This window comes from Cibotium barometz, chromosome 60, assembly GCF_041138505.1.
Source record: "Cibotium barometz isolate CiBa-2024 chromosome 60, ASM4113850v1, whole genome shotgun sequence".
In the NCBI taxonomy this organism is placed as follows: Eukaryota; Viridiplantae; Streptophyta; class Polypodiopsida; order Cyatheales; family Cibotiaceae; genus Cibotium; species Cibotium barometz.
Genome location: NC_141105.1, coordinates 4,594,785 through 4,603,347, shown reverse-complemented (window position 1 = coordinate 4,603,347; position 8,563 = coordinate 4,594,785). Strand labels below are relative to the sequence as shown.

General features: G+C 40.4%; 1 pseudogene; it reads left to right on the top strand.

Moving 5' to 3' along the window:
- Positions 1 to 1,245: 1,245 nt before the first annotated feature.
- Positions 1,246 to 1,956, top strand: LOC147604898 (protein TIC 20-v, chloroplastic pseudogene; annotated as a pseudogene).
- Positions 1,957 to 8,563: the final 6,607 nt, after the last annotated feature.

The following is an 8,563-nucleotide window of genomic DNA, read 5'->3' as shown; positions in this document are numbered from 1 at the left end:
TTTGTGCACATGCTTATCTAGCATATAATGCTGGCACGGCAATATTCTTATTGGGCATAAAATTCTTTATGATTTTTTTTCTATACTATGTATATCTATACTATATATACTATATATAAAGGAGACTATTTTAACATTTTGGTAAACTCACTAAAATGTGCCATGTGGCACATTCTAATGAATTTACCAAAATAGTCTCCTTTATTCTCCTTTGTTAATGGGTGAAAGGTTTGCAGTTGACTACAATCAAATGGGAAGGGTGGCTCTGCCAGACCAGACTTCTTTAATGAGTCGAAGACGTCTCTCTCTCTCTCTCTCTCTCTCTCTCTCTCTCTCTCTCTCTCTCTCTCTCTCTCTCTCTCTCTCTTTGTGTTGGCTCTTTAAGCATGTGAATTCACAAATTTTGTAATTATTATTAAGGTTTACATGTAGGTGTTTTTTTTCTTTTCCAAAAGAAGGTGACTGTGGTTAGGGTAGAGGTCGGCCTAGAAATCAATGTTGCATGTAAGAAGAAGTCAAGGCTACTAATAGCACTCATGGAGGCACGATGGAAAGCTTTGAGTATATTCGTGTGTGACACTTTCATTTGTGTTTTGCAGAGCTCTCTCGCTCTCTCTCTCTCTCTCTCTCTCTCTCTCTCTCTCTCTCTCTCTCTCTCGCTTTGCATGCCCAAAATTAATAGTTTAAAAAAAATTTCTAAAATTTCCATTACAGGAAATTTTTCAAAATTTGAAACATCCGTTCATGGCTCCAGACAAAAAATTAAAGAGAAACCCTTTTTTTTTCTGGGCGGGAGGAATTGAAGGCTTATATAATATGGTTGTACAATTTTATTTTACAAACTTTTCTTGGACGTTTAAATAATAATTGTCGTAAGGGCCTTACAATTTCTTGGAGTATAATTGTCTACTACTATAGGCGAAAACAATCAAATGATAATGAGCACCACAAAGCTTATAAAAGATGAGTCCCACCCTTAGACCTTGTGTTTTTATGCATGTAAGGATATCTCATGCCCAAGTGGGAGACTGGTTATGCCACAAGCACACAGAATGAAGTTTTTTTTTTTTTGGGAGTGGTCATGCCACTAGTTCCCTGTAAATAAGAAAGCACACAGAATAAAGTTTTTTTATTTTTCTGTTTATGGGTGCCCGTTCCAACCACGTCATCTATTGCGCACTTTTCGGCGTTGTGTGGCCTTAACTGCTGCTGCCATTCTGCTCTAGGGTTTCTCTCTCCGCAGATATGGCGGCGTGCTTCTGCCCTGCAGGATCTCTGTTCGTCGGTTCGTCGCGATCCTGTCCAGCCCCTCCTAAAGTCCCCAGCAAGTTTCTTCTGACCACCTCTTCCGCAGGTACGCTACCACAGCAGCAACATGGCCTGCCGTCTCGGTTGGGGCTTGGACTCTGCTACTCATTGAGAAGGGCATCTGTTTTTCCGGCGAGAAAAAGAGGACGAGGGGCGGTGGTGGTCGCTTCGGCGCGGGGATCTGCTGGTGCTGTGGTGGAGCGTGTTCTTGCGGCGGTGGGCTACGTCCTTCCTTTACTGGACGGAATGCAGTATGGCCGCTATGTCTTTGCCCAATACCCGGTGTCGGAAGTCATCTTCCGCCCCCTCTTCCCGCTCCTCCGCCTCTATGCCAGCATCCCCTACTCCAACTTCGTGGTCTTCTTCACCCTCTATCTGGCCGTGGTCCGTAACCCAAGTTTTGGGCGGTATGTGAGGTTTAACGCTATGCAAGCCTGTGTGTTGGACGTGCTCATTGTCCTTCCCCTTATCGTCCAGCGCATCTTGAATCCACGCAGTGGCTTGGGCCTGGACCTTCTCATCATCTTCTACAACACCATCTTTATCGGCCTCCTTGCTGCAGTCATTTTTGGTGTGGTGTCCTGTCTCCTTGGAAGGACTCCCCGTCTGCCTATTGTAGCTGATGCTGCGGAGAACCAGCTCTTTTGAAAACTCCATGTGAAGATGCCGAGCAACAGTATTGACATCATTATACCCACAATCGCCCCGTTACTCTCCTTTCTAGAGGAAGCCGCTCATGTTTCTCTGCAAGACCTTTTGCAGAGGTCTGTACCCTTCTTTCTCCATCACACTTTCAGTACTATGTACCTTTGGTGACAATCTTGTTTAGGGACAATGAAAATCATCCCGCATACACCTTTGAGTTGAGGGTGGTGCTTCTCATGCAATCGTTTTTGGAGTTGTGTTAGCATAGGAGGATTTGTGTGTTGACAATACAAGTGTGTTTTTATTCATTTCAAGTGGCTCAAACCCATGGGATGAGTCTTCCTATAATCCATATGATGGCACTAAACTGCACGGAATGGTACTCGAACCCGAGAATCTCTTTTTAAAGTCTGATGCAAAAACCATATGCCAGTTTTCAGATAGAGTACTATGTCCGAAGAATAGGATGAATTCCATGGGGGACATTCTGCCTTGGAGCGGCAAGAAAAGGCAGTTCAAGGGTAGGCCGGGAGTGGACTGGTAGTCACCATCATAGTCGAGGTGAGGGGTGCGATGTAGGTTTTTAAAGTCTTGGCCAGTCTTTGACCGTTAGCATGGCCGTAGGGATCTTGGTTGTTGGAAGATGAGATTGTACTTTGGAAAGTGGTCTCATCCAGCAATGATTTCTCATGGAGAATGTGTAGAGTTCAAGCCAAGATGATGGCATCAACCGAAGAAACGTCCAAGGCTACTTTATAGGCAAAAAGCTCAAGCTTCGCCTTTGAAGCAAGCAACCAAAGCTGTAAGCCTTAAAGGCTATAATAGGACCTAAACAAGGCTAATGAACCAGAACTAGAGGTCCAAAAGAAGAAGACCTTGAAAAGTGCATGTAAATGTAATGCACGATCAATTGTCAAGGATAACAGCATAATAACCATTGAAAGTGGTTTCGGACAAGAGCTTCAACTGCCTCCCTTATAGAGATGCTTCTACACAAACTCGGTCTTCTCAAGGAAAAGAAACTCACAAATCACAAAAACCTTCCAAAAAAGTATCCCAATCTTATGTTGGAGAAAGATAGAATGAAGGAAAAGGTATATGTTATTAACTAGAGCCAGTGCTAGAGCAACTGGTCGAGTGTGAACCATTAACCCTACCTGAGCGTATCTCGAATCCTTTCCCATAGCCTTTCATAAACCGAGTGAGGGAAATAGAACTATAATCATTCGTAAGAGGTTGCATACATAATCAATTTTAGAGCCTCTAGCTTTGGAACCAATCCAACCAAGCCCCACATTGCTAGATGTAGTCAGGGAGGACTTAGTGGGTGGTGAAAGTTAGCCTTCTGTGGGTTGCCATGGCCAACCTAACATTTTCTCCAAGGTGATCAAGTGATAACTTTATCTTGTCCCCTTCAGAGGCAATATCTTCTTACATCCTTCTTATCCTCGGAAGTCTGAGTTTTGATAAGTTCTCTTTTGCAAGGAAATTCACAAATTTGAAGAGACTTATCCGTATGGATGAATGGGAACTTAAGAAGGAAATTCACAACTTTGGAGAGACTTATCCATCTAGATGAATGCAAGCTTAAGAGACAAGCCATGCCCCATTGAGCATCCTCCCTCCATAACCAAAACCAAAGGACTACCAAAAGTACATGAACAAGTTGGGACACTATTTTGATAACAAAGACCTCTATTATTGTAAGAGAGAATGTTCCCAACTTTTGGGATTTGGTGTCTATGTTAATCATAGAAGCGAAGTCTTTGGGTGAAGACTCTTCCTTCCAAGGGAAGAACACTTCACAACAGACCTACTCAAATTAAAGTACAGATAGAGATAGGGGTTGCGATCAAGGCCAAGGTGGTGGCCATTTTGGAAATCAGAATTATGGATAGTAGCAGTCTACTAATTCGTATCAACAAAAACACACACAGGTGGAAGAGGCCAGCAGTCTCAAGGCAGGGGGAGCCAAAGAGGCCAAGATAATTGGCAAAGATAGTAATCAGGATCGGATCAAATGATTACTTTTATTGTGGCAAACCAAGTCACTTCACCAACCGAATGTTGCAAGAATCAGTGACATAAAAAGTGATAAGTTACAGTAAAACAATTATGCATCTTCAAGCAAGCAGACTATTGAAGATAGATGTGAGCATTTGTTTGTTATGCAGCACATGTTGAATTCATTGACTACAGATGTATCCATAAATGGTGATGATGTATGGTATGTGGATTCAGGAGTCTCTAACCATATGACCTGTCAGGGTGAGTGGTTTAGAGATGTGAGCATTTGTTTGTTATGCAGAGCACATGTTGAATTCATTGACTATAGATGTATCCATAAATGGTGATGATGTATGGTATGTGGATTCAGGAGTCTCTAACCATATGACCTGTCAGGGTGAGTGGTTTAGAGATGTCAAACATCTGGAAAAACCAAGTTATGTAAAGACGAGGGATGACACGACTCACATTGGGAAAGTGCCATTGGCTATGTGCAGGATGGCGGTTGATGTACTTCATGTGCCTAATATAAAAAAGAATTTGGTTTTTGTTGGGTAGATGATTGAGCAAGATTTGCAGGTATGCTTTAACCCTAAGGGTTGCTATGTTGAGGACTACAACAACAAATGTCGTTTAGTTGCAAAGGGCAAAAGAGTGGGTAGAATGTTTACATAAATAGTATTGTCTTCCTTGGTGGACTCTCCTTCACAATTCTTCTTTCCTCTTGTTTTCTTCTGTTTTTACTTTCTTCTTTGCTCCATCTCAACTGCATTCCTCGACTCTTTTTCGCTTTCTTCAACATTTTTCATGAGTTTTTGTTATTGGTATCCATCTTCATCTAGCAAGGGTGAGGTATCTGTTCTTAGCCCACTTTAGCAAGGCTTGAGAGTGATGCCAGTTGTGGCAAGGAAGTGGGTGGTTCAAGGCCTTCAATTGCATCATAGGATTCTAAGTTTAAGGTGGAAGAAATATCCTATTTATGGTATGTTTGGAGATGGCCATGGGGCTGCATGAATTGGTCAAATTTTGCCTTACCCTTTGCTAGGGTTGCACATGAGGTTTCCATGGTGTGGAAGAAAGACTAAGGGTCGTACCTCAAAAGTTGATTTGTATGGGTTTTTAATAAAAGGTGAAGTCAATGGTCAAAAAGGTAGCACATGGAAAGCACAAGGAGGTACATGCAGTGTGGGCATTTATTGACACATGGAGGGCACAAGGGTGCACATAGCTTGTGATTTGGGAGCTCCATGAAAGTTATAAAAACATGTCCTTAAATCAACTCTAATGTAAGCTTGAATCAACTCTAATGCAAGTTGATTACGTTATTTTTTTATAATCTTGTTGTCTCATCTTGCTAATCTCTCACTAATCTTAATTAGTACTTAAACTATGTCTAAACCATCTTTTTAGTATGCTTTGATCCTCCATGAGCTTGATCCAATGTTGATTTTTAACTTGGTATCAGAGCCAAGCCACTTACATTAAGCCTCCAAAGCCATTAGTCCAATAAGGAAAACTCTAGTCATTAGCACTAATCTTATTTATTTCCCCTCTTCTCTTTTTTTCCTTGATCGAAATGTAGTAGTTTACACTTATGATGCGGATAGTATGGCTCACATGGATCCTCATGTGGGTATTAATCTTGATCTATATGTATATGATGGTGGTGGTTGAGCTCTAGTTGTTGATGTTTGAGCCCTATTCATGATGATGATACAGTGATTATGTAGTTCTTGGCTTCTCTTGATCATCATGGTGATGCTTCACAGGCTGTTGATCATCATGTTATTATTCTTGATGATGCCGGTGGTGCGTTGCCTATCCATGCTATGGTTTCTTATTCTTGCATGATGGGATTTCTTTATCTTTACATGGTCATATTGATGGATGTTTAGGCATATGCTTATGGATTACATATTGTAGCAGTAGAGCACGGATTTTTCTATGCTATTAGCATGTGGATATTATACATCTATGGTTCTATGTTGGCTATATTCTTTGATGCTCATATGGGAGTTATACTTCTTGAAGAACCTCCTTGTGCTTGGCAGTGCATACGGAGGAAGGAGAAAATTTATCTTATCACCTTGATTGGTGACACACATGTTCTTGATGATATCTTTTATGATACTGTGTTCAAGTTTGAGCATGATGATGCCATCCATGCTTTCTTGTTAATGGCAATTGCTTAGATCGTATTTGGCATGGTTTTATGGTGATGGTCTTTCACCATGTGCTTCATTGGCATATTTTTTTAGAAACAATAATATAGTCGACTATAGTACATCAAACCACACTTTCTCTCAAACCCACCTAGCCTTTAGTTTGAGCAAATGACTAGAACTCCAATAGAGATAAGAAGGAAAAACTCCTTTAGATCCACCTCCAATGAGGAGATTTGGGAACAAACGAGCTAACAAAACATAGACATGAATGGAGAAATAGCCACACTTGGAAATAGGAGCTGCCACACATGTTTCTTTGAGCCCCAGATTCACCAACTAGCTCTATAAACAATCATCATAAACTTCATGAAAAGAGAATTAAACCACCCTATCTTTGGGAAAAGCTTCAGTGAAGAAGTGGGAGCATAACCAAGAACCTCAAGGGTCAAACCATGTTGGCACCATAATGTTTCAAACATTTGGTGTCGATCCTGAGCTGAGGTTATCCTAAGCTGACCATAATCAACCAGAACTCCCAACAATCGTAGTTTACTTCACAACAGGGGCATGTCTCCTTTGTTGTATCATTAGGGATGAGTGTTTCTCAGAACAAAAAATATCAAGTACACAATGTGTCAGTAGGAGTTTCACTTTTAACCGGAGCTCATTATCGAAGTGTTTTCACCAATGGAACCAAGTTTCGGTTCTTCTCTGTTCAAAGAAGAAACATGGAACATGGGGAAGGGTAAAGAGCCAATGCATGGGACTTCCTCAAACCAAAGGGATTTACAAGGGCATTCACATAACGTGTCCTTAGATGTAGAGCGAGCCTGTAACCTCAAAGCTAGGCTACCAGTATAGGATAAGTGCTATTAGAAACCACATAGCCCAACCCCATGGGGCGAAATTCCCAAACCTTTAAACATAGGGTTTTATACAACCACTCCCTTATATTCCACTGCTTTGTTAATATGCAGAGAAGACATGCTTAGGATGGCATTTGAAATGGGAAGGGGGGTTACCCCAAACATAGAGGCTCAAAGTTGGGCAAAACAAAGCCAATCCACATCTCAAGAATAATGACTAAATTTGATGGAGCTAGAGATCCCATTCAATATCTAGATAAGTTTGATCAAATTTATGAGGCCATAGAACCAAGATCTGATCATTTATGTCTCCACCCACTCGTGTACTCCACCTTAAGCAGGCGAAAATGCCTTTCTTAACTTTAATATTGTACTCTCAGATGTTTTAAACCATTGCAAATTGTAGTTTTCTTAAAAAACTAAAACCAAAACCCATCATAACTTATAATAAAATAATATTACCTCTAAGCCATAAATGGATATCTAGCATGTAGATAGACATAGCTTACAAATATGCTAACAAAATGATTTGCCAAGAATATCATTGAAGACCTACCTGTGTTAGGGCTTATTGTGATTGTTATGGCCCGCTCAAGGTATCTTTTGAACTCTCTACTCTCTCTCTGTCATTCACAGAGAAAATTACATTCACAGAGAGTTCATCCTAGTATGCTACCACATGCTCTTAGAGTAGGAATCATCACTATAAGTATTTGCCCATCCAAGTTATAGATTTGGAATATATACTTTGTGTGTTTATCTTTGCTCTTTGATGTAGAATATTATTGATATCATCTATTAATCCTAGAATGGGTTAACGTGCCCCCTTCCTGATTGACTATGTGACTTTATTTTATAGGGAGAACTGAGAAGCTTATTCTTGATACTGAGAGAATGCTCAATGGTCATTGCTCCTCTAGAAGGAATAGGGAAGGCTTGTTATTAGTAAAAAGTAAAGAAGTGACTGATAGATGGGAGCACTTAAATAATGGGGTGGAAGACTTTGTGATTGTAATTTTGTTTTTGTGAGGTGTTATTTTTTGTGAGAGCTCTTGTTTTATGGAACTTTTGTTATTTTTTATCACTTTCTTTTTTGGCAATAATCATAAGTAGGGATACCATGTTTTATTGTTAAGGTTAGTGAGGTCCTAAGGATTGTTAGCAATGAGAGAAGAATTGGGGGTTGTACAAACATAGACACAAAAACTTACCAAGCTAATGGAAAATTTCTTCACTATTCTTGGAGAGTTGAACATGGGTTTATATAGTGAAGATATTTTGTTAAGAGAGGCCCCATTGTTGGCAAGGTTTGAGTTGTTGAATAGAGTAGGAAGTAGTGGTAACAATAAAGCTTGCATCTTTCACAAGAAATCTAAGTGATGGGTTATGTATCGTGCATGGACCAGACTTTCGCCCACCATTACCCCCATCCAAAGATATAGTTGGGAAGGATGCTGATGGTGAGGCTATGATGCATATGAACTTTGTAGTTCTTCCACTAATAATGGGTGAGTAAATACTTGTGTTTACTCATGGAGCAACTGATATAGTAGTTAGCCAGTTGAAATAATG